This window comes from Lissotriton helveticus, chromosome 5_1 (genome assembly GCF_964261635.1).
Source record: "Lissotriton helveticus chromosome 5_1, aLisHel1.1, whole genome shotgun sequence".
Lineage (NCBI taxonomy): Eukaryota > Metazoa > Chordata > Amphibia > Caudata > Salamandridae > Lissotriton > Lissotriton helveticus.
The window spans coordinates 694073362-694100708 of NC_136065.1; the positions used below are offsets into that span (position 1 = coordinate 694073362).

Genomic DNA, 27347 nt, shown 5'->3' on the forward strand with positions numbered 1-27347 from the left:
GTAGACGGTGATGAATAATAGAAGTATTTATTACGCGCACAAGATACACTGCAGTTGGTGGTCTCTCTCCAGTCAGCAGACAACTCACTCGGGAGGAATCCACCGGTCACAAAACTGCATCACTCCAGAACCCGCGATGCCACATTCTATGTTAAAGGTACATACTTACACGCATGCAATGCCAAAACCCTAAGTACAACACAATACAGCCAGAAAAGAGGAAGGTGCCGGAAGGAGTCAGCAGGAGCAGGCAGAAAGGCTCAGAGTTGTAAAGTAATCCCTCATACAATTCAACGAAAGGACTGCGTTGGAGGGGGAAAGATGCACCCCAATAGCCAACAGCATCAGATGATAAACATTCCTCTTGATCCTCTGGGTTCAGCCAAGATGTGACTGACAAACTCTCACTCAAGTCAATGGCTGAAAGTGGCTGGTCCAAAAAAAAAAAAGGCAATGGGTAAAGAGGTTGGGGGATTGGGAGCGGGGTGGGAGACCGAACTCTGCAACTGTTAAACTTAATGCCTACAAGATACCTAGGGTCAAACCCTAGGTGGGGGGAGGGTGACACTAGTGCAAACTGTAGTGAACTGACGATTAACGTATGTGGAGTTAAAGCGAACTCCATCCACTGTTAAGTAGTTGAAAACAACAAAAGTATTACAGGTAAATTTTCATATCAGTGACCAACAACCTGCTGACTAAGACAGTACATAAAAGTACCACGCAGCTACGCAATATACAGTCATACATAATCCGAAGTGTAATGCCGAAAGCAGATACAAATAAGCTTTCATAGAGCGGCTATTGATAATCACAAATAGACAACATTACAACTCGAAAGTGGTGAAGACAGAGAACGTCAAAGAGACACCAAAGATTAAAAGTTATTTACTCACCAGAACCTGAGTAAAGTGAGCCAGTACGACCTCACGCAAGGTGCTGCGCTTACCAAGCTGGTCACAATCCGAAGCAACTGAAGATATCTTCGGAACTGTGGAAGGCTAAGAGAATGGAGGAAAAGACCGAGGTCCTCTTTCCAAAAGTCAGCAAGGATGATCCAGAGGACAGAACATCAGAAGGCCTTCGAGATGGCTCACATGAATAGGTTCAAGACGAACAGGCGAGTGAGCCAGAGAGAGCTTCATCCTTAATGTCAGCCACTCCCAGAAATGACTACAACGCTGCCGCAAACCTGAAAGCGCCATCATCATTCGATACCTCCAAAAAGTTTGATTACGAACAATACATCTTCAAACAATAACGCCAGAAAGTTGGTGAATCCAGTGATGAATTTGAGGAGAGACGCTTAGACATTGTAAGTTCAATTAATTTAATGATGAAGAAGCTATGAATCAGAGAGATACTGACAGATGCTTGTCAGATTCAGATTCATTCAGAATAGGAATGAGGAGAGAAACTTAGTCTGGAGCGAGTGTTAATTGCTGCCAGAGCCGAAGAGAGTTCTGGTAGACAAGCTGCTGACATGGATGCGCCCAGAATGTCATGAGTGTGAAAAGTAAGCCAAAACAAAAAGACTGAAGGACATAAATTGATGTCCACACCTAAAAATAAGTTGTGTTTTAGATGTGGACTTACAGTTCCACATGTAGGTAAATGCCCGCTCTTGGACAGATATGTTAAGGGTGTAAAAAGGAGAACCATTTTTGACGGTTTGCAAAGTGAAGGCAAAAGTAAGTGCGTCGTAGTACAAAAACAAAATCTTTCCTTAATGGCAGGACTTTTCAGGTCTTCGTGGTGGAATCCACCTCCAGGTCTCTTCCTCTGAACTACGGAGTGCCCCAGGGTTCCTCTCCAAGTCCCACATTATTTAATGTATATATGAGGCCACTGGCTCAGGTCATCAGCCGTTCTGGATCAAAGTTGTCACCTACGCGGATGACACTCAGCTGGTGATATTTACAACAGAACGTGGCGTTTAAAGAGATAAATAGCGCTCATGTGAAATTAACACAAAATTTTAAACCAAATCACACCAACATAGTACAGCCGTGCTCACAGAGAAGGAGAGTAAACACCCAATCCCTCCAACGGCTCAACTAACAAGTTGAAAATACTGTTCACAGTTTTCTGTTGCACAGGCTAGAGCATATCAAAGAATTTATATTTAAGCAGTAATAAAACACATGAAATCCTTGATATTCCGTCCTTTTTAATTCTTTTCTTTTTGTTCCACTCCCTTGTGCCAACGCGTTTCGCCGTATGTGGGTATCACCCTTACGGCTTCCTCAGGGCTAGAAGCAATACATAAAGCCTCGTAAGGTCCCCCCCCAGTACATTATTGCTAAACCAAAGGGGATGATGGACGGAGTGTTGAAGATTGCAAGGATTCTTTAGCTCACTCCACCACCCCAGTCCAGACTTGGCCATATGCAAATCAGTCTCACTATGTGCCTCATGGGAACAGTCCAGCCCGAAATGCCAAGCCATGTCTTCCCTGGACCGGAAACAAGCATCCTGGGACCGGTTTCTGGCATTCCAGCCGTCTTCAGCCAGGCTTGCTTGAATCCAGTGGCAAAGTGAGCAAGGGACTCACGTCTGAGCATACCCTGCCAACTTATGGCGACAAAGCGGTACAAAAGGGGGTGGTGATGGACGGAGCATCTGAACCAATCAAGCACTCACACCCAGTCAACAGATCTGGGTTTAATCCATTACCGTTCTTTAGCCCACTCTGCCACCCCAGTTTAGACATGGCCATATGCAAATCAGTCTGACCCTGTGCCTCATGGGAACAGTCCAGCCCGAACTGCCAAGCCATGCCTTCCCTGGACCGGAATCAAGCTTCCTAGGACCTGTTTCTGGCATTCCAGCCGTCTTCAGCCAGGCTTGCTTGAATCCAGTGGCAAAGTCAGCAAGGGACTCACGTCTGAGCATACCCTGCCAATTTAGGGCGAACACAGCACAACCAAAGGGGATGATGGACGGAGTGTTGAACATTGCAAGCACTCATACCCAGTCAACGGATCTGGGTTTAATCCAGAATTATTGTTTAGCTCACTCCAAAGTAGGTTGTGCTTTGTTATGGTTTCTTATACAGCACACATAAATCGAATTTCTTGTGGCTAAAATAACCTAACTGTACCAGGGGCAGTTGCAGAAGCCAATTTAAAAATACGTTTTACAAAGTTCATGAAAAGGAGTGAAGATTTCAAATGAATGGATAAGTGTAGATAATTCCACTTTACAGTGACCACAAATGAAACAGCAAGGTGGCCGAAGGTGACTGTTCCTTTTCTAGGGGTTATGAGAAGAAAGATTTTTGATCTTGGGCTGAAAGGAACTCCTGTGCCAGCAGAATTTACTGAATGAAAGTGGATGATGATTTCTGCCCTGATGATCACAAAAATCAAGAGCTGAGGGTTCACGTGTACAGGGAGAGTGACATGATTTGATTAGTATGTATTTTTATTTACGATTTTTATTATTATTTAAGGCTAACGAGACAACTAAAGCTGGCCCCAGACCATGTCTAAAAAAGTATTCCATGCAAAAATCATTAAACATCAAGCTAATATTAGCATCTACGTACCCTGCATTAATCTTTACAGACACTGGAGTTCAACCACTGCATGGCTTTTTTTACAGACCAACCCAAAACATTGTACATAAGTGTTTCAGGTGTTTTTGAACATTAATTTGTTGATTATATCCAGGAGTTGCTGTACTATTCTCTAGGTTTTCAATTTGCCAAAGTGCAGGGCGTCTTTGATGTTGAAATAGAAACTTCAACATAAATACTATCAGTTGGCGCTCAATGTAAAGTATCCACTGTAACTGTAGATACCAAGGTAAAATGATCGACTAAAGAACTGCTAAAAAAACAATTCATTGGCAACCACTGAACTCACGGAGTCATACTTTACAATACATGATGTTATCATTGACATTTGCTATTTGCAGAGTGTTCTTTGGTCATTTGTGTGGCCTTGAGGTGTTTCTACGTCCACAGTGGCCCATCACATCTCTCAATTGCATGCTCAGTCTAGAAATGTGTGCACACAAATACGCTAGAGGGAACCCATATTTGCTCTTTCCGTCTATATGTATAACCTTTGTGCTACACCAGAGACCTCAGTGTTTGTCCTACGTAAGGAGAGAGGCAGTATACAAATTAGACTGTTCAGCAAAGTAGAAACGTTAGATTGGAGGCACCAGGCAAACTGTATCGGCTGAGGGCGTTAATGAACCACGCTACAAACTTCTCCAAGGAAAAAGACAGCTGAAAGGGGCAGAGTGAGCACCCTTCAATTCTGCTATAGGGAGAAATCAATTTAAAGGTTTTGAAGCTCTGACCACGGGGAAGGAATAGGGGCCCGGGTCTGCAACTAAAGTGCAGGTACCCACATCATTTACAATGCAGTGCAAAAACACAAACAAAAAGACAGCGGATAATATTGTGACCTTTCGGTCCCTGAAAGTACCCATTCGTTAAGAAGCTACAACTGTATGCGGACATACATATTATGATTTCTGAAATGTACTATTTAGCTTAATTATTAGGGACTCCTAAACTGCTTATTTTTATTACCTTATAGGGAAAGCTGTAAAAGCTTGGAAAAGTTCTGATGAAAACAATATTTAAGGTGGCAGAAAGACAAGCTACTATCTTAACGCTGGTTTGGCCCCTAAATTACCCAATCATCATCTAAAATAAAGCACGAGACAAGAACCCAGATTTATAAATTCGCATAAAGAATAGAGCTCACTGAATGGAATCTAAGGAGACTGGAATATGAATTTATGGTAAGGAAAAAGATTATCTCTGGAATGTACCACAAACAACCATCCGGATAAAGCTTCAGCTTTTTCCCGAAAACCCCATTAAGTAAATTGAAAATGTAAAAATCGGGCCTTTCACAAAATGAATATGTGAATTGCAGCATGAAATTTAACTGTGGGTTGTTTCTACGAATGAACTTTTGGTTTTGTCAACAAACTACTCATTTTTCAATACAATTACCACTGACGTTTGATGCAAAAAAACAGGGTAGACATTACAAACCACCTTTGGATTCAGACTTATTTCCTCAGCTGTTTTGAACAAATTGGAATTAGCAGCTACCAAAAAAGTGTACTTTGATACTTGGCTATTTCGGCTGAGATGGTAAAATAAAAAATATATATATTATATATATTCTCTCTCTGTCTCCCTCTCTCAAAACAAAGTTTACGCAGGGGCATTATAGTTAGGTTCATATTTTACATGCACAAAACATTAGAAATTCAGCTGTTATAGTTAGTTATTTCACGTAAATTTAACTCGCCCCCAGAAGGTAACTATTTATTTATTTATTTATTTATTCAAAGTTTTATATAGCGCGAACAGGATCCTTACAGATATCAGAGCGCTTCACAAAGACAGGGTAGGGGCAGTAGAGATAATGGGAACAGTATGATAGTCAATAACATGGTAATAACATGGATAATAAAAACATACATAAAACCAATCCAAATACAATCCATTAAGGAAGTAATATAGGACAGCATAAGTCATTGATCCCACTACAGAGGTGTTTAGGAGGATCAGTAAACCAACGTGTATCCGGTCTTGGTCGGTAGTAAGAGAGTAGCGTAGTAATGCCCCCAACAAGTAGCGTATAGTGCCAAGGGATAGGGTGAGCAGTGACATGAACCAATGCAGAGTCTCTGAACCAACCTCTATAACGATCAGGAGATCTTGGCCAGAAGGATTGTTTTCACCTCTTTCTTGAAGAGTGCAGTGGAGGAGATCAGCCTTGTTTCAGGCGGGAGCGCATTCCAGATCCTGGGTGCCATTCCTGAGAAGGAGCGCTTGTAAGTTTTCACTTTCCGGAATCTACGAGGTTTCAGGAGTAGATTTTTTGTACTCCTATTGGATCTCGAACCTCCTGATATAGACAGCTTTTGGGCGAGGTAGTTGGGTGCCTTGTGGTGTACGGCCGCGTGTGTCATCACTGCAATTTTTAGCTGTATTCTGGCTTCAAAAGGCAGCCATTTTAGAGACTTTAAGTCTGGGGATATGTGCGAATGCTTTCTAGATCCAGTAATGAGTCTCGCGGCAGCGTTCAGGGAGGCTCTTAAAGGTGCTGTTGTGGATAGCGGGAGACCGCTGAGGGCCGCAATTCCATAGTCTATTCGAGGGATGACTAAAGCCTGTACAGCCGTTTGGAAGTCTTTGGCCGGGAGGAAAGGTTTAATTTTCCTCAGCGTGTTAATTTGGAAATTAGCTGCTTTTGTGGCATTGCTGACGTGCTGCTGCATGTTGAGCCTTGCGTCGAGTGTGATGCCTAGGGATTTCGCCGAGTCCACGATGGTAGGTTGGACATTGAGTGCTGTTAGGTTGTTGAGCCAGGTCTGGGTGGTGGAGATTTTCGCCGGAGGTGAGATGAGTAGGAACTCAGTTTTCAGGGCATTTAGTTTGAGGTGATTAACGGCCAGCCAGGATTGGGTGTTGATAAGCGTGGAGTTCAGATGTTTGATATCTTCCGGGGATTGTAACTTTAGATAGAGTTGTGTGTCATCAGCGTACATATGAAATTGAACATTGGATGCTTGAAGCAAGGTGGCGAGCGGTTCCATAACGAGGTTGAACAGTGTGGGGGAGAGGGAGGATCCTTGTGGGACACCTAGATCTGCAGGCACAGGTGTAGATAGCACATTGTCGATCTTGAACCTCTGAGACCGGTTGTGAAGGAAGGACGAAAACCACTTGAGAACAGTTCCCGATAGCCCCATTCTAGTACTTAGCAGCTCCAGCAAATTCTCATGCTTGACCGTGTCAAATGCTGAGGAGAGGTCAAGAAGGATGAGGAGGCAGGACTCATTGCGGTCCAGAATTTGGAGGGCATCATCAGTTATGTGTGTCATTGCTGTTTCCGTGCTATGTTTCGCTCTGAAGCCTGATTGATGAGGGTTGAGGAGGTCAAATTGATCAATGTGTTTTGTTAGTTGGAGTTGGACACATTTCTCCAGCAGTTTGGCCAGGGTGGGGATATTGGTGATGGGCCGATAGTTGTTTAGGTCAGCCGGATCAGCTGTAGGTTTCTTGAGTATAGGCGTGACTTGCCCCACCTTAAGGGAGTCTGGAATGTGGCCTTGTTGCAGAGAGCTGTTGATGATCTTGGTCCAGAGAGGGAGGAGCAAGGGGATAAAGTCTTTTACAGCATTAGCAGGTAGAGGGTCTGAGAGGTGATTAGAGGGCTTCAAGGTGTAGAGCAGTTTGTGAATTGCTTCTTCCGAGTAGGTATCGAAGTGCTGCCAGGAGGCCTTGTTTTTAGGTTGAGTGTCTGCCATTCTGGTGTGGTTGGGGTATCTGCTTACATCCAAGATGAGGTCATTTCTTATGTTGTCAGTCTTTAGTTTAAAGAAAGCAGAGAAGGCTTCACAGTGTGGGGTGTCATTTGTTGTGCTGTTTGATTGAGTGGGTTGTGCCTTTGTTTGAGTCTTGATAAGCTCGAACAGCTTTCTTGGCCTGTTCTTCGCTTGGTCCAACTGGCGGCTGAAGAAATCCGACTTTGTGCGCTTTATTTTCCTAAAGTAGGCATTTCTCTTGTTCTTAAGCTTTCTGAGATGCAGTGCTGAGGGATCCGATCTCCAGGTGCGCTCTGCCATTCGCATATTACGCCTTTCGTCATTGAGACTATCATCATACCAGGGGTTAGACATTTTGGTGGAGACTCTCTTCAGTTGCAGAGGGGCGACTTCATTGACTATTGTATTCATAGAGTCAAGGTAGTGGTCAGTCAGTGATTGAACATCTGAGGCCCCTGAAGGGGGAAGGAGGAGGTTGCCGATGTGGGGAGGTAGGGTAGAGGGGTTGAGATTCTTCAAATCCCTTTTCCATGTTTTGGTTTTGATTGGTTGAGTAGGGTTAGGTTTAACTTTTTCGTTGATAAAGAAGGTGATAATGTGGTGATCTGACCAATCGCAGGGTAGAATCGCCTCTAGTTGAATAGCGTTCTCTTTGGCAATGATGAGATCGAGTATCGCGCCTTTATCGTGTGTTGGTTTATCGCATAGTTGGGTGAGGTCAAGCGCATTGAGGAAAGTTTTTAGACTATTCACCACGGTATCTTTCTGATCGTTCCAGTGGAGATTGAAGTCACCCAGGTAGACTTGAGTGGTCTGCCGACCGGCATTGGAGGTGATCAGGTCCATGAATTGTTGGATGAATATGAGATTGTCACCAGGCGGGTGATAGATGAGATGTAAGGCACAGACTTGTTTGCCCTCACTGGTGATGTCGAGGCAGAGTAGTTCACAGGAGGAAAGGGGGGGGGAGGTGACTTGAGTAACGGAGAGATTGCTCCTAAAAATGCATGCAATTCCCCCGCCCATCTTGCTAGGAGACCTGTCCAGCCTAATGATGTGATAGTTGGGGGGGACTAGTATGTCCATAATCGGGGTAGAGGCTTCAGTGAGCCACGTTTCTGTTAGAATGGCTAAGTCCAGATCCCTTTCTGAGACGAGATCCGCGATGTCGGAGGAATGTCTCTGGGCCGATCTGCAGTTTAATAGGATGCATTTGAGTTTGGGAGAGAGAGGGGTGGACGAGCTTTCTAGTGTGAGGGGAACTTTTCTGAGGTTGTTAGGGACGGAGCCTCTGTTGTTGAGTGTTGGGAGCCTTAGAGGGTTTGTAAGAATTGTGGGTATGGGGATGTGTGAGTTGGAAAAGTCTTTTACCGGACCTGGGCCATAAGAGCGCAGGAGAGAGCATAGGTCGCGGTCCGACAAGGGGTTGAGAACACGACGGGGGCGGCGGGAATTATTGCGAACGGGGATAGTAGTCCATTGATGGTGTCGTCGAGGGCGAGGGTATGTAGGGAGGGTGCGTCGTTTGTAGGGTAGTGGGATGGTGGGAGGTAGACTGGGCTGTGAGGAGAGAAGGTCTTTGATTGTGTGGATGTCTTTTTTGATTTGTAAGATTTCCTCTTTGACTTGTTGGAGGGTGGATAAAGTCAGGTCAGGAGGGACATTGGGGAGGGCGTTGGTGGAGAGAGCCGTTGGTGAGTGGTTGAGTAGTGTGCAGGGGAGCAGGCAGGGTATCAGGGGGGGGGGTATACTAGCGTTGTTGCGGGGTTCCGCGGTGCTACTGAGTGGGATGGTATTCACGGTGTGACCGTGTTTGTGGGCGAGGGGTGTGGGTGATGTAGGTGAGACAGGCGGTGGGTGGGAATCATAGGTAGTGACTTCAGTGGGAGACGGTGCCGGTGAGTAGAAGAGTGAGTGAAGGCTGAGGACAGTGGGGGAGACCGGAGGGTAGTGAGGGCTGAGAATAGGAGGTGGGAGAGCAGGGGATGCTAAGGTAAGGGAGGAGGTATGTTCAGTATCTTTTGTTGGGAGGGAGATAGAGTTGTGAGTGGGAGTGGGGAGGGAGCAGGGCAGGGAGAGGTGTCTGCCGCGGGGGGGATGGGTGGATAAACTCCGAGTGATGGTGTGTGCAGATGTAGGCGTGTTGTGAGTGGGAGTTGTTGTGTCAGGTGTGAGAGACTCGTGGGTGGGAGTAGGGAGGGAGATGGGGAGGGGGAGGTGTTTGTCATGGGGGGGATGGAAGGGGGGGGGTGGATAAACTTTGGGCGGTGGCTTGTTCAGATGGTGGTGTGTTGTGGGCGGGGGATGTTCTGTCCGGGGGGGGAGGGATGGAGGGGGAATGGGTGGGGATAAGAAGGGTCATGTTAGAGGGGCTGCTAGTATGTGCGGTGGCGTTATTTGTGACTGTCCAAGGGGAGTGGTGGGCGTTAGCAGCAGGTGGGCCATTTACTGGGGTGTTAGGGGTAGAGGTGTAGTAGGTGGTGGCTGCGACGTCAGGGGTGGGAGTGCTGGCGGAGTTCTGAGTGGGGGTCCGCAGCTTGGAGAGGTGCTCTTTGAACTTGGGGAACAGGTTGTCTAGTAGTTCCAGATTCTTGTCCGTGGATTGGATTAAGACAATCCCGGTATTGTATATAGTAATGGTAGACCTGCCAGGGAAGAGGTGGGAAGGTGTGATGGTGAGAGTTAGGCCATGAGCTGTTTTCCTGGTGGTGGAGACTGTGAGTAGGGATAGGAAAGTTTTTCTCCATTGGGCTCTGCGTGAGGTGTGGAAGATAATGTCAGTGTTCAGGGCTCCATTGCCCGGTGAGAAGTAAGTGTCGGCAAAGGGTGTTTCAGGGTGCGCCCTCAAGAAGTTGTGTTTAAAACGTTTAGTGGCATTTTTGGAGAGCGGAGTGGAGGGGTAGTTAATTCTAAACGTGTGCTTGCCGTTAAGCTCCATATTAGAGAGGTTGTGGTGTTAGGAGTAGGAGATGGGACGATAGTACAAGCTGTCAGCCGCTAGTTACAGGGCCAAGGAAGACACTAGTGAGTGTCGCTAGTGATAGCCTATAATATAAATAATATATTGGAATAAAAATAAAATACCTATGCAGGTAGTAAAATACCTGAATCGAAAGTGACAGTAGTGAGTAGTCAAAAATATGTGAGGTACATGTGTCAGTAACAAAATACAATTGCAAACAAAAGTCGAATGCAGAAAAGGTATTCACATTCTGTGCATTACAAATGATCAAGATAAGATAAAGCTAGGAGTGTAATACTGCAATAATAGGCAGACAATCTTTCATATATGAGGTAGCAATCTACGCGATGCATATGATCAAAATATAGGTAGAGGTATAAAATTACAATAATAGGCAGACATTCTTTCACACTAGTCTAAAGTACTAAAGTCCAATAGAGACTAGTCTAAAATGGCCGCCAGGTAGTACAGGTCGAGACAGTAGTCCTCTGTTTGTTGCAGTTGTTTCGATAGCAGGGAAGAGCAGCTTCCCTTCACTAGCATGCAGGCAAGGGGAGATAGAGACATTAGTCCTCTGTCTGCTGCTATTACTTTGAGCACCGGGGATGGGATTACACTTTCGGTTTAAGCAGGCAGAGCTCAAGTCTAGCTGGGAGGAATTCTTATCTCTGTGTGGGGGAGTTGAGCTAAGGGGCCTCGTGGACAACAGAGGTAGGTGGGGGATTTATTGCTACAGTTTTATGACTCCAACCATTTTGAACCAAAGGAGTTAGTTTTTAAAAGAGAGCAGGCGGGTGGGGGAGGTAAATACCTTAGGTTTCTGTGTGCCTGTTAATTTTGCCCGTAGAGTTATAACAGAGCAATGCTTTATCCCATGATGATGATGATCCCTTCCGCTTCGTATAAGTGGTATTTCATTCACTCCTATAAACATGTTCTTCTTTATTTGTTTGTTGAGCTGTGCTTAGCTCTCGCGGGTCCGCGGCTCGGGAGTGTGATGATGTGCCTGTTTTTGCTGGCAACCTGCGTCCCAGGCCCTTCTCAGCCCTCAAGACCGTCAGCGTTCCTCTGCTGGGTGAGGGCGGGAGGGGGGGGGTTGCGTTGTCGTGTCCCGGTTCTGGTCGACAGTGGGGGAGGGTCCGGTGCCTTTTTCGTTGTGTAGAGCGGGATAACCGCTCCGCGCACAGTGCTACCACACTCCGGTGCAAGGGAGGGGGCCAGCTTCAGAGCCGGTAATTCACTTCAGCCGCGGCTCTACCGCGGTGCGAGACACCCGCTGCATACATTCCCAGCAAGCCATCAAAGACCAAGCCCTTGCGCTCCACTGCGGCAATGTGGGAGGCGAGAGGTTAGCGGCGGGCAGCCGATGGGGCATGGACGAGGATGGCGTCGTCGTCCCGCATCCGGCCGCCGGTGGGGCTAGGGGACGTTGTCGGCTTCAGGGGCAGGAGCCCTTCAGGTATCCACAGACCGGTGGAGGGGATGAGCTTGAGCTTCAAGCCGACCGCCGCCTAGCCTCCGTAGGATCGAGGCTTGGCGGGAGCAAGAGAAGAAGGCAAGAAGAAGGATCTTCTTTCAAATCGGTGGGTGTCCACACTCCGGTGTAGGGGGGGGAGGGAAGCTTCAGATCCGCAGGCAGGAGACTCACTATGTCCCCCAACCGATGCAGGTTCCAGAGTCCGCTGCAGGCTCCTCAATCCGGTGCAGGGGGCGAGCTTCGGAACCTCCGTTGGCCCTCCGTGAAGGCTCCGCAGTCCGGTGCAGGGGGGGAGGGGGGTGGGGGTGAGCTTCAGAACCACTGCCGACCCTCCGTAGGCTCGCGACAGTCCTCCGTTGGGGGTGGTGATGTCTCCAGGCGATCCGGACTGAGAGACGAGTGGCTCGCAGCTGGCTCCAGCCCTCCGCCGTTCGAGGTAGAAAGAGCAAAAATAAATAAAAGTATGCTGGTTACAATCCTGTTACTCTCACGTAATCGGTTTCACGGAGCGGTGGGTGCTGACAGGGATAAGTCCAACAAGTGGGATCCCCAGCACAGGGAGCTCTTAGCAAGCTCCTGCTCCGTCGGCCATATTGGTTCACAACTATAAGCTGCGCCCTCGCTGTGCACAGTTTACTCATTAATAATTTTACTGCAAAGGTTACACAGTGATAATATTATTGATGTCATGGAAGAGGTCATGAGTAATGTAATATCTGGGGTAATTAGCAATGCATGGTGAGGGCAAGAGTTATTGTTACTTGAAGTAACTAACTGGAACAGCTGAATTTGTACGTGTAAACTCTGAACCTACTTAGAACGTCTCTGTAACCTTGTTTTGTATTTTTTGTGAATTTCTGAAGATTTTATTTAATTCTATTTCCTAACATTAAGTAAGACGCACTTCCAATCCATAGTGGTGGGGGGCATGGGGGGTTGGGCACGGGGCCTGGCATTGTGCTGTCACAACTAAACTTGCTGCTCCTACCCCCCCCTTCCCATCCATGGTACAAGTCCATGCCCCTGCTCCCTCATTCCAGCACTGTGTGACTGCTCAGCCACTGCTTTTCCCGCCAGCCCTTTACAGTTAGCTTGCTGCCCCATCCACATCCTCCCTACTCTCTGTCGTCAGAGTCCATGCACCATCCCCCTCCCTCCTGCCCTGCATGGTCTGATGCACTGCCACTGCCCTCCATTTAGTTTGATGTCCCTGCCTACTCCTCCTGCCCTTCTTTAACCAATCCTATATCCCATCATTAACCTCCTGCTTAACCTCTGTGCTTAGCTTGCTGTCCCTACCCTCCTTCCCTTGCCCTTCAATGTCTGTGTGCGTGCCCCTGCTCCCTACATATTTGCCCGCCGTGTTCCATTGGCATGCTACTGCTCCTCCCATCTACACGAAGTGTTCTGTTGAGCTGCCACTGCCCTCCCACCTGCCTAGCATGGCCAGATGGCTGCTGCCAGTCCCTGCCACCTCCACCCTGACTGTCCAAGTTCCATGCCCCTATCCCCTCCCTCCTGTCCTCCATGGTCCATTTTGCTGCCACTCCATTCTGTCCTCCATGTTCTATTGTGCTGCAACTGCCCCTCCTGCCTGCCCTGCGAGGTCTGTTGTGAAGCCCCTTACCCTGCCCTCTCATGTGTGTCCAGTGCCTACCGCTCTCTTCTGTCCTACATGGTCCTTTGTGCATGCTCCTGCCCCTCCCTAGTGTCCACCATCGCCGTTGTGCAGTCACTAAACCTCCCGCTTGCCATGCATGGTCTTCTGTGCTGCCACAGCTCCCCCCCCCCCATCTGCCTTGTGTCGTCAGCTTGTTGCCCCCGACGCCCTCTGTGAGAAAGTGCCCTCTTTCTTGCATGGTATGCCCCCACTTTTTGCTGAATTGCTTATGTGCTTTGACTGAGTATTCCCTGGGGTCCTGCCAATCAGGTACCCAGGGGCCTGTGTTCTGTGAGAAAGTGCCCTCTTTCTTGCATGGTATGCCCCCACTTTTTGCTGAATTGCTTATGTGCTTTGACTGAGTATTCCCTGGGGTCCTGCCAATCAGGTACCCAGGGGCCTGTGTTCCTTCCCTAAAACTGCATTGAAGCCTAAACCCAATTGGCATCTCTGGCCACATGTCAGCCCCTAGTAAATTGTACCCTAGGTACCCAGGGCACTGTGACCAGAGAAGGCCTCTAAGGGCTGCAGCACTTATTGTGCCACCCCTAGAGGCCTGTGCCCTGACACACACACACTGCCTTGGCAGGCTGCGCGTCTTGGTGAAGAACAAAACAAAGAGAAGACATGGCACACATCCCTGTGTGCCTTGCCGACAAAACACTGCCATGGCATACATCAGTCACCCCTCTAGCTGGGTGCCCTATGCCAGTGGTGAGGGTACAAGTGCATGCGCCTTGTATCCCTACAGAACCCAGGGCCACTCCTGGGCACTGTAAGTGCAGTGCTGCCATTAAGAGTATATGGTGCTGGGAGGTTGTCATTACAAACTCCACAGCACCATAATGGCTACACTGAAGACTGAGAAGTTCGGTATCAAACTTCTCAGCACACTAAACCCACACTGATATCAGTGTGGGATTTAATGTAAAATGCATGACAGAGGGCATCTTAGAGAAGCCCCCTGAAACTCGACCAACTCCCAGTGACCGGACGGAGTAGCTGCCGAGGCTGCCACCCCCAAACAGGTTTCTGGACCCCTGGGTCGAGAGCTTGCCGCTCTCGTGGACTTGAAACAATGCACATCCTGGGACGAGGTGCCAAGCCTCCTCCCCCAGGATGGGCAGGGTTCACGAAGGAGAAGCTTCAAAGGCATACCGCCTTTGTGAGCCTCTCCAGACCACTTGCTGTACTCAGCAACTGGTCCCCACTGGTGCTACCCCCCCACTTAGGGCGGGAGACCCGGCGAGAAAAACAAAGCGAGGAAGAGAGGTGTGCCCACCTCTGCCAACTCTACTCCTAGGGTGGGGGAGGCGAGGTGAAGCACAACCTCGAGTCCCCGCCATCTTGAGGAGGGGGGACCCAGCCAACCAGGGACAGGCTCCTGCCCCCCTCCCACTGGAGAGTGGCAGAATAGGGGCGTACCCACCCCAGGGAAGGGACCCATTAGTCTCCGACCTTTACCTACCTGTAACGCCCCAAAATGTAGTATTTAAGGGCACCCTGAACCTGCCTTCCTCAGATCCAGCAACGACAAGAAAAGAAGAAGGACGAGAAGCCATGCAGAGCTAACAAGAGGACGACGCCCACTGACTTGCCCCAGCCCTACAGGCCTGTCTCTCCTCGAACCTGCTCCTGCAAAATCCTGGCGTGTCCAGCGGCCAGCAACCTCACAAACCCCGCAGAACCAGCCTGCATTCACTTTCCAAGCTGTTTGTCCCGTGAACACCGGACGTGTTTGAACTGCAGCTTCTGGTGCCAACCAGGAACAGCGAATCCAGCAAACTCCGTACCCGCCGAACCCGGCCTATGTTTCAGTGAGCAAACACCATGAGGAGGTCCACCAGGTGATCCTGAACGGAGATCCGGTGACCCCTTACCTCCCTAAAGCCTCCAGACGACGCCTGCAGCCTCAATCCAGAGGGCTCACCCCTACCGCGACCAGAGTGGGTAAGAAAATCCAACGTCCAAAGGCACCCCTGATCCAGACGGCCTTGTCTGCCCAACCGAGCAGAGCCTAACCACCCCTCTACATCCCAACTTACCCCTCGAAGTGGTGGTCACTCCTGGAAGATCCTCGTTCCCTAGACTGCAGTGTTTCTTTGTCCTGGGGAATGCCCATTGAAATCAACAGGGCACCCGACCTCAAAACAGCACTCTGCACCCGGCTGCCCAAGCGCCGCCGAGGGGGCCCCTTTGGTGCTAACTTAGTCCCCCACATGCCCCGAGCTTAACCCTAGGAGCTTTGCTCCCACAACCCTGTGACCTGCTTGCCAGCCGCCACCAACCAGAGTCCCCCTATCCCCCATTGGATAACATTGGGCCTCAACACTCTGCACCCAGCCGCCTGAGTGCCGCTGAGAGTGCAACAACAGTGCATCAGTGACCCTGGGAGACCCCAGAGTCCAACCCCAGAACCTGATTACTTACCTTGAAACCGATAACTCATTTTTCCTCATAGGATAACATTGGCACTTTTTCTCCCAAAAAGTTTCTAAGTGTCGACTTTTGAAAACTGCAAATAGTCCTCAAAAATTAGCCGAATAACCAAAACGCATTTTCTCAACTGTTTTCAGGAAATGTCCCAGTGCTGAATCCAGGATCCAGCACGGAGTAAGAAAAAGTAACAATAACCTAACTTACCTGCTAAGTGAATTTCCTCACATAGGCTAACACTGGTGATTCTATGTGGAAAAAGTGTCAACTTTTGAAATACAATAATATTCCTTAAAAATCGTAGCTTTAACCAAAACGCATTTACTCACCTGTTTTCAGGAAAAGTCCCAGGACTAAATCCAAGATCCAGTCCTGTGTTAGCGAAAGTAATCTGAAAATTAATTAACTGAATTTTACTTAAAAAGCCCATTCAATTGAATGTACTATACCTGCAATGTGTTGCAAACTGCTTTCTAAAAACTGTAACCAAAACCAGTACAAGTTACACTGCTATTTTGTACTGTGTTCGTACAAGTAATTTACTACTGAAAAGTATTTTTATGCTCACCTGCACCAGGCTTGCTTGGTTCTAGAAATAAAACTATATTTTTTTTATACAAAATAATTGGCCTAGAGAGTTCAGTTCTTGAGTGTGTGAGACCATTTTCTGACTGAGTGTGTACATCAAATGCTTTACACTGTCCTCTGATACTGTCTTACTGCTCGAACAACCTACCACTTTAGAGAGTAAGGTTCTATCTTTCTTTAGCCTCTGCCAAACCTCTGGAGACCCTTGGACTCTATACACACTGTACCTCGCTTTGGTGCAGTATACATAGAGCCAGTTTCTTACACCCTCCCACCTTCCCTCCGTTATGTAAGTGTATGCCACGATAGTCTAAATGTTCCCCTGCATGGTGTGTTGTGCTTCCAGTGCCCATCCAATCTGCCCTTCATTGTCATCTTGCTTCTTTTCATTTGCCCTGCACTCTTCACCCCAGCCCTTCTTATTCCATGAGCAGGCCCCTAGCCCCTCCCTCCTGCCTTGTTCACTGTCGTGCCTCTGCCCATTCCCTCCTGCCCTTCATGGTCCTTTATGCTGCAACTGTCCCTCCTGTCTACCTGGTATGGTCATCTAGCTGCCTCTGCCCCTTCCTCCTGATCTCCGATACCTATGTGCATGGCCCTGTCCCCACCCAATCGAATTCCATGGTCCGTTGTGCTGCACTGCTGTCCCTCTTTCCGTTTAAGATGTATGGTCCTGCTGCAAACCCCAACGCCTGCACTGTAAGGTCAGTTTGGTTCCCCCGCTCATCATGACTCGCGGGCGGGGCATTTAATTTAAAATAAAAGTTAATTTACCTTCTCCAGCCTGGCCCTGCATCATCTTTTCTGAAACAGGAAGCAGCTGCAGGACGCGTCCCTCCTCTTTCCAAAGCCAATCACAACACTGCAATGGCAGCGTTGTGATTGGTTGGGACGCCGACAACACAGGTGTCTATGGGGAGGTCATTTTCTCCATGTAGGCTGCATGCATGTGGGCTTAATAACATTGGGAGTCTCATCCCTGAATTTGGACTTTTGGCATGTGTGGTTGTGCTGTCACTGCCTCTTCCTTATAACCTCAATGGTCTCTGTTGTGCTGCTACAGCATCTCTTGCATGTCCCAAATGGTTGGTTTGTTACCCCTGCCCCCCTTTCCCTTACCCTCCATGGTCCGTTGTGCTGCCAATGCCCCTGTCGCCTGCCCAGCGTGGTCAACATGTTGCCTCTGCACCCTTCTCCCTGCCCTCAATTACCAGAGTCCGTGCCCACCCACAGTATTCTAATGAACTCTGCCCTCGGACTGTTTCTTGCCGCCGTTACTGTTATTCCTCTTGTTGCCTCTTCATGTCTTCTTTTCGCCATCCTCGAGTATTCCCAGATCCTTAACACGTTTCTGCTTCTTTTTTTATTATGTAATATTTTGTAATTGTTATGTAACTTTGTCTTACTGATACTCTGTAAAGCGCTCTAATACCTCCGGGTCTAGCCAGTGCTATATAAAACTCTTAATAAATAAATAAATATATATATAAATAAATTAACAACTAGACTGCTAACATGTTATATTTATTACATAAGTGTGGCACGTCTTTTGTCATCTTGATGTAATAAAAACTGTAATACCTAAAGCATTTCCTTTAGAAATCATATAATGAGAGAGTCTTATTCCCATAGAAATTATGGTTAGTACTCTAAAAATCTAAAATAAGGTCATATTTTCTGAATCCTCAACTACTGACTGAGCACTTTTAAATTGTGCTATCTTTTAGGTTTGTTTTTTATCCAGTTGATCATTAGATTATATGTTACACTTAGGGGATTATGGAGCAAGGCTGCAAGGCTTCATGTGTAAAGACACTTGCTAGGATTCAACCCTCTTCAAATAACAATTTGTTAATCAATATGTTTTGTCTTACTATTAATTGCACCACACGACATTTTTAGTTCTAGGGGAAGCTTGACAATGTGCTTTTACTAACAGTAACCCGAATGCATTAAATGGCCGCCGTAAACGCAGGAACTTTACTGCGCATGCGTCTGCCAAACTCACGTGGTGTGATGCATCTTACGCTTGGTGAGAATTTCTTGCAGCTGCGCACTAGTATTAAAAATAGTTGCTTCACGTTTCCCATACTAAAGCACCTGCTGCTGCTTTAACTAAACTTTGTTTGTTCTGCTTAACTATTAATGCTATAGTTAAAATAAAGTAATGGGAATAGAGTAGAAATAAGTGGTATACAGAGTATTCATTTATTCTCGCATTCTAAATAGTTTCTCTTTGACTTAGCTGCTAGCTTGTAATTGGGCCTGACAGGTGTTTCTGAACTCCATCTTGAAAGAGCTGCGTCTGCGCAGAGGAACTCTAAATCTCTGAAGCATTGGCATTGAAAAGCAGCCAAGTCCTGACTTACTCGCAATATTAGTGAGAAGATGAACATTTGTCCCCACGAGAGGAAGACATCTTACATAATAGTTATAACAATGTATAAATTGAAACTAATATTGCTGGGTGGAATAAAAATTCAAGGGAAAAGTAAATTATGGGCGGGAACATTGATCTAAATTATTGAATGGAAATTATCTCATACTGGTATGGTGTGATGACCTCTCCCCGCCTTTCTGACCAATCAAATCAAGGGAATACACGAATTCGCAACACTAGGGGGGGGGGGTGGTACATTGCCCTGGAAAATGGTATAACTAAGGCAGGCTTAGCTAGTTAGTTTTGTCCGACTTGTCTGTGTAGCTGACCTGTCACTGACCTAAAGTATGCTGTAGGAGATCGAGAGCAGAGGTGATTGGCGGACCACTCTATCAGAAGAATCGGGAATTGCTGAGGGAGAAGAATCGATAACCTAATCGGGGTCCGAATGTTAGCCGCAGAGAGGGGTGTGACGCTGGCGTTGCACTTAACAGAGGGTACTTGTCTTGACCTGCATCTGTCCTGTCCTGATCCTCACCTGTTCTGAGCTGCACCTGTCCTGTCCTGTTGGCACCTGAATTTTCGGGAATCCTGTATCTTGTCCCAGCCCGTGGCCAGGGCTGGTCTTCACATCATTCTAGGTAAATATAATCTGTGGGGTTTTCTCATTGTATTGTTTCCCTGTCTCACCCTTCCCAGGTATCAATGCCTAAAAGAAATCTCATAATATTTCTACATATCATAGCATTAGTTATTATTTTTCTAATTGAAAGGGCTTTAACTGCGCTTGTATGGACTCTGACATTTAAGACTTTGCATAGATAAAGAGTTTAAACTTTTCCTGAGTATGTGGTTATTTTATGAAGGTAAATGGTATATGCTACCCATTATGCTAACACCCTATTCGATCGCTTAGGACTTTTATTTATAGGTGATAAAGATTGGTAAGTCAAAGTTTAAGGTCCTGGAGTGAATAAAATCCTGATAGGCAAGAGAGTAAAGGCAGGGTTACCTGTTCAAAGTGTGTATGTTTATGGGCCCAGGTAAGTATGGTAATTGAGCAGGTAACTCCGCGCGCCATCAGGGAGAGGATGTGACGTTATAGTAAGAGCTGCAGAATTAGCAACTGGGGAACCAGGTTTGAGTTTTGACGTCAGCTCGACATCCTGTGAATCTGGGAAAATCCCTTAATTCCGCTATGCCTAAAACCAAAATGAATGTGTCCCTGTTTAATGTAACTGATGCTCAAATATAGCACTCCAATATATTCAGGTAAAGTCTGCGCTATATAAAACTGCAGAAACAAAAAAATAATGTAAGCGTTTTGCACACATGTCATTAGGCTATATGTGGGTGATATTTGTGCTACATTTGGGCTTTTGTTTTATCTGGTGGCCATCTTTGGAGACTTATTTGTTATAATGCTCCTCAATTTCCTCTTTTACTGCAGTATCCTCAGTAGAAAATGCTTTCGGCGGAGCAGAAGTTCCTTTTGGGTCCGTGGAAGGGAACTCTCTCGTTGAGGTATTTGGGTGCGATGTTGAGGGATTTGTAGGCATGGGTGATGAGTTTGAAGGTGAGGAGTTTGAAGCTGTAACTCCAGAAACTTGGGAGGACTGCCTGCCTTTGAAAAAAACTCAAGACCTCCCGTGACCAGTGGACATGTTCTGAAGAAACTCCACAAGAGAAGACACTGATGCATCCGGAACCGCCAAAACCGAACACCCAAAGCCACCAGTACACCTGTCGTCTCTGGCCTGAGTTGAAGTGGGCCACCGGTGCCAACAAGCCCTCCGGAGCTAGATTCCATTGTGGTTTCACCCCTCCTGGACTCTCTGGTGTTGCCTGCAGTGTCTGTACGAACGCCCTCTCAACTGTGATTGCTTCGGTAAGGAAAAACCCAACCCCTAAGGACACCACTACCCCCGTCGCACCTGTGCACTCGCCAAGAGAACGAAGGATGCACCCTCTGCCCCCGAGAATCGCAAGACCTGAACTCACTTGCTGGTTCAGCCCAACTGGGTTCCTGCTGACTTGGACCTTGTCCACCACTCACCTCAACTCCTGGAGATTGGTCCTGTAAGTCGATATACTGTACATATTTTCAGAACTGGTTCTTCCTTCCATAGGAAAACATTGCAGATCTCAGAAATTGAACTGTGTCCATTTTCAAAGCAAAAAGAATGTATATTTTAAAACGTATTTACCCGAACAATTTTTCTCCTATGATAAATCATATATAAAGGTTCTCTATATTTTTATAAGTTGGTGGGGGGTCTCCTTCATGAGGCGGGTTGCCCGTTACTAATCACTGTGCGTATTTTGCAATTGTTGATGATAAAACTGCTCATGGCAGGGGCATGAGTTCTAGTTCATTGGGGCACGAGTTATAGTTATTTGAGAGAACTAGAACTATCGTGAATTTCTGCGTTTTTTGTTTTAGTTTAAAATATTATGCTTTTACTGAACATTTCATTAAGTATAGGGTTTTGTTTCTTTCAGTATATATAACTCTGCCTAATTGAAACACATGGCCAGACAATAAAACAGCAGGCTAGCACCTGTTGGATTTCAAAGGCTTAAATATTACTATACCCCTAGGGTCTTCAAACGGGGGGGGGGCGGGCCACCCATGGGGTCCTTAACTGACGGGGGGGGGGGGCAGGCTGTGGTTAAAATCAGCACCATGCTAATAAACTTGCTTTGTTTTTTTAAGCTGAAAAAAAAAGCAAGCGGCAATTGGCCATTACTAACAACTGTTGTCATTTATATCTGGCTGGTAATATGTGTCAAAAAGGAAGGGATTCTAATATTCTTAAAACCACCCGGCCCCTATTTCTGATAATCATTGTGAAAATGTCCGGGGGGGGGCACAGTTTTGGTTTGGTTTTCAAACACTTGTGGGGGGGCATTAACAAGTTTTAATACCACTGCGGTACGCACTGAAATAAACTATCGGATGCTGCATTTAATGAAAACCGACTGTGCAAAGGCAGCTTCCCACACCTCGACTGAAGCCAAAAGTCTGAATTTCGACTGAGCATCTCGTCGACGCTGTAGTTCGAAAACATCCCTAACTTCGTTTTGTTTACATGTATTCTGTTTCCAAAGGAAAGGATGCAGTGTCGAATGACTACTGTGGCTACCATTTCCACAAAAAACACCACTTTCCATGGTGCACTGCAAGCTGCGAGGATGGGTCATTTTCCTGCATCGTGGACGAGCAGAAGGAGGGGAAACCACGGCTCTGGAGAAGTTTTATTGAAGGTGGGGGGTGGAGCAGGAATGCGCTGCCACGTATGTGCCCTTTTCACGGTAGCGCGCATATCCCCCCGCCCTGCGGGTCTTCAATGACTGCGTGCAAAATTGCATGTGTTGCTGGAATAGTCACACCATATATACACATGTGTGCATTTATTTACACGTATGCATTTTGTGTATTTTTATGCGGCTGAAAATGACTGCCTAAATCTCCATTAACGCTGTTTACATCACAAAAAATAACGTGCACCTTTCCGTGTCAAACAGTCACACTAAAATTGCATAAACGAAGCCAAAACTACTTCTATTAACCGAACTGTTCATAAAGACTAAAACCAAGCTGCACTCTTGACTGACATTGTGAAACCCTTCCCACTATCTTTTTATACGTAAAACGCATCCAAAAGCCTCAATTGAGTTTAACTTCTAGGCAAACATATGCCATCCTCAGTGCAGGATTATCCTATATCACTATAATGTTATCTACCACCTAAAACTGCTCTTCCGCCATTACTTCAAATGGATTGATAACTCGCTTAACTCACAGGAATTACGTTCGACTGTAAAGAAATGTATGTAGGAGAGGATGTGCCATTACGCTAAAACTACCGACCCTCCTGGAACTGTCGGCTCACACCTTATGATTGTGGGCAAAAAACTTGATCTCACCGTACCTAAAAAAGTAAATAAATGCTCATATAATTTTACTGGTACTTTCGTACAGCGCTCCAATAACTGTATCCAGTTCGCAATGTACAAAACTGCAACCAAAAACAGTTGGGCACCTTTCAGAAATTAGGTCAGACTTAATTTTGAGCCTGGAGGCGGCAATGCACGAATTCTTTCTTCAGAGCAAATTTACACGAACGTGCAGATGACCTGCGCAGTGGATGCTGAATGAGGGGAGGGATTCGTGGACACAATTACTGTGGGGGGAGGGGGGGACTGATCACCTCCAGGCACTTCTGTACTTTAGTCCACTGCGCTCCTTAATTGTGAAGGCCCATTCTTAGGTGCAAGTCAAACCCCTCCAGGTCTCAGAGGAAGAAAAGATAAGGGGTATTAGCACTGCTAAACGCCTCTCCCTTTCTATCAAAAAACAGACCTCGGTTTTAAATCAGAGGTGTTTTTAAAGTTCATATAGTTCAAGATGAGTACTTGGGCGAAGGTATTGGATAAGTGTCTGTGCCAACCAGTTACGCAAGGGCAGATTATTTTACAGCCCGTACCGTGCCAACCAGTTACGCAAGGGCAGATTATTTTACAGCCCGTACCGTTGGCAGAAGTACCGTTGGCAGAAATCTCCCATCCAAAAGCAAAATCAAAGTTTGCATCAATAAAGGTCCTTTTGTATCCATCGACCAGTTTTCAGCCTCGCAGCTGCGTGAAGATGGAGGCACGCAGCAGCAGGTAGGTAGAGGTGCGTAAAGGCCGCGACTGGCACCAGGTGTCAAACCAGAGACCAAGGACCTGGACGGATTTAGGGAACACAGATTCTTCCACTTCCATCTTCTTTCCTCTAGAGTACTTTTCTGAGCATCTCCCACCAGTAAAACCGCCCTCCGGCTACAAGAAGAATAAACCATGTTGCCGAAGAAAACATCCATGACCTCTTCATTCCCTTTCTCCTCGTTCCGGTTTCCCATCTCTACAACCTATACCCTTTGCATTTCCTCCACCTCCCAAAAATCGCCCTTATAGTGAGTGGCGTACAGACACAAATCACCAACATAAAATGAAGACATCTTTAGTTTGGGACTCTTTAAGGTAACATGGATATGAAACAACGAGGTCGAATGTATTAATAATCCTCACGTTTTACTTTTCACATCCTACAATATCACCTACTTCAAGGTGCGTTCCGAGCTTTTAATCATCTCCCCAGGAGCCCAAATGTACACAGCACTTGTATGATGAGGAACGCCAGTTCACAGTTCGGAACACATTTTTAGAGTCAGGGGAGTGAGGTGACAGGAACAAGGTGCTTTTCAAAGTATCAACCCCCCCCCCCCCCCCTTTCCTCACCAACCACCACCACCATCACCACATTCCCCACACACAAACACATACTTTTTTTTAATTTGACCTTCGTCAACAGAGCTTCATGTCACCTAGAGTCTCGAATAGGTCTCACATTTTTAACTAAATGGCCCATAAAGTAACATTGTCTCCACTTCTCTTCCTGTGCAACACTTATCATCTTAACCCAAATTTACGGAAAGGGACCCCTTTCTATTTGCCGATGGGCATGCTCAAGATAGCTATGCCCAAGATCTACAGACCAGGTACATTCGGTCACTAGTAGGTTTCAAAAGAGATCCTGGGCTGCACAATTTAGAGATCAAGTATTTGTGCAACAGCTGGCCAGAGATCCCTACTGGAATACTGGGGGAGGTCATGAACCCTCTGCCTACTCAGAAACGCAGCTAAAGAGCAAGATTAAACTTTTAGCAGGATGAAACAGAAAACATGATGATCAACGCATAACCAGTGCTGCTGCCACAGCCAGAGTTAACAAACCGTAAAGAATGTCGCTACGACAGAAAACGGACACCTACGGCAAGTCTGCAACTTTGGATCAACTAGCCTGCAGTGCCAGGGTCTCTCGTGAGCAAAAAGCACACCGGGCTCCTGTCTTACAACGGGACACTTTACCCCCACACTACTCTTTTCCTGCGTGATGCAGTATCCAGGCAACCTGGTGCACCACTGGCCATTTACACGGCTTGCTGCAGAGCACCCTGTGTGTCGGGCATGAAGCAGGGATTTTCCCTTCTCTGAGAATTCGTCGCTGGTAATCTGAAAGAACTAAAAATGTCCCTTCACCCCTGCTAGCTAATTCCTTCTTCATGCAATTGCAGGTTACAGCGGCTCGCAAAAGTGAAAGGCTCAGAGTATTACCGAGAACATTTGACTGACAGAAGTTATTATAAGGTCCCTGTACATAACGGGTACAGGACTGCTAAGCACACAACTCACCTCTATCCAGCTTGTCCTCTCTCCTTAGTAGTATTTTATTGCCCTGCCCAGACTTTCTCAGTTTCCCTATATACTTCGCCAGGCCCAGTCTAGACTCCTCCCAGGAACACTGGCGCTTCTCAGTGGCAGGGATCCGAACAGCAGCAACTCTGTACGTGAGTATCTGCACACAGACACCCGCCAATCTGCGCAGACTCTCTGCGGACCACCCGAGGCAAAAGGAGGCGGGTACCCAGGAGAACCCGGTAGAGGCAATGCGCAACCGAGCCTACACGCAGCGAAGAAACGAATACGCTGAGAATATATGCAAACGAACGAAAGATCCCAATTAAATTGTAATACTAGATAACAAAATATTTGCACCTATGAAGTCGGTTCTGCCACTTGCTCATTTTTAAATTAATATGTAAACGATAATATTCAACAAACGTAATAATTTTACGAACTTTTTTCACACAATTAAAGATCAAATTTAATTTATACCGTATCACTTTAAAAATGTTCAAATAAGTATGATAATATTGTATTTTTCTGATGTAATTACAAAAGGTGGATATGATGACACTAACGTTGTTATTAAAAGATGGCCGCTTCATTTTCCTGAAGTGGACGTTCATCTCTATACGCCACATTACTTTTACGTGTCTGTCTTTTGTGTCCATTGAATAGCCACGCAGTCAAGGCGCATGAACTTCTCCGAGTCTTCAGATTTATATTCAAGGCTCTAGCGTTTTTTTATTGGAGAAGAAAACCTTTACCTAACGAGGGTTTTGTTTATATTTTTTCTCCAGGAACTCGACGCAGTCATCTTAACAGACCTTAGAAACAGTTTGGGCTTGCAAGTCGGATCCATTTTTCACAGTCCAATAAATCATTTACTACTGTTAATTAATCTGTTTTACTGCATTATAGTCAAATAATGAAGAGACGCTGCTGCTTGTCCAGTCATGCGCCATCTCTTATTTAGAGTAGCCGGACATTTTTTTCTGTTTAAGCAGCGAGGCAAAGTACAAGGGGAAAGTTTGGCTAAAAGGATCTCGGTCATTCAACAGGCAGCTGCAGGGATCAGTGCATGCTGGGATTCGACTCACTTAGTGTGATAAAATCACCCTTAATGTCCCTGGTTGTGTTTAATCTTCGTTGTAAAGTGACTGCATTGTGTGTGTTCTCAATATGCCGATAATGATGCCCAGCTCCCATACAGTCCCCAAACGTACTCATACTTCTTCCTTTCTTTACTTCTAGGACAGATGATCCATTTGCCGTGTTGTAATACATTATTGGGTCACTCCCAGTTGATTAGCTAAGCCTCTTATGGAAATGCTAACATTTTTAGAGAAATACAAAACTTGACTATTAGTGGTATAAAGAGTCGCGCCTAGATCCCTAAAATCAGGACATACACCTAAGAGTTGGCATTTTACATTCTATGATTATTTAATACTATTTGTCTACACATACATGAACTAGAGTGATCGTAATTATTATAAACAACCCTATTAGTATCATATTTCTCAGGACAATGGTAAAATAAGCCCCAGTCATTCCATCACACATTTGACCACAGTGATTCTAATTATAACCCAAGTTGTCACCAGCTGTTCTACATCATAGTTGTATTAGTATATGTCTAATAATGTTCTAAGTCATGAAAAGCTTTCTTGCATACCTAATTTTGCCACCCTGAGTCACAGCTTTGTATTTCCAGCATCCCTCTGGCAACCAGTCATTCTGTGTAACCCCACCCCTAACACCAGTACTTTATTTGCCTTTGCTAATGCTCGACTTCTGTTTCTGTTACACCGGGCATTGAACAATAATTCTTGTTCAAAACACAGGAAGTGAACAGAAGCTTACTGCTACTTATCTTTCTCCTTCCTACAGGATAGAACTTGCAAAAGTCATCTCTCTTTGTAGCCACACTTCAGCTGCTGTGTTCATAATAGAGCATCAGAAAATTACAATTTTCTTTGTCCGAATCTTAACATGAACCTCAGAAAGCATGAGAATCGAGCACAAATTTGATCAGGTGCACAATTTAAAACAGCTGTTGTAAAAATACGCACCTGCTTCGTAGGCCGTATATTTTTGTCATCCACTGAAATGCATTCAATGCATAAACAGTGATAGTGTTAAAATACAAGACCTGCGTTGTATGTGACATTTAAAAACACATTCAAGAGCATTACCACACAGGTTAGCTCCACCATTTTTTCTCTCCACGCGTTGTGTTTTACCCAACACAAGTAATGTTACGCCAATGTAAGAGGCAATGTTCATGCATGCATGGCTG

The 27347-nt window shown here is 46.1% G+C and overlaps 1 protein-coding gene across 5 annotated transcripts in view; it reads right to left on the bottom strand.

Moving 5' to 3' along the window:
• P4HA1 (prolyl 4-hydroxylase subunit alpha 1) overlaps positions 1-27347 on the bottom strand; it is a 574677-nt gene that overhangs the window by 352624 nt on the left and 194706 nt on the right. For 2 of the 5 annotated variants that reach the window (XM_078643091.1, XM_078643089.1), the window contains exon 1: positions 25055-25225. The exons of 1 other annotated variant lie outside the window; for it this stretch is intronic. The gene's annotated coding sequence lies outside the window, so the exon portion shown is untranslated. Of the gene's footprint in view, positions 1-25054; positions 25278-27347 lie in introns of those variants that run through there. 2 more of the 5 variants (XM_078643087.1, XM_078643090.1) reach the window with 2 other exon arrangements.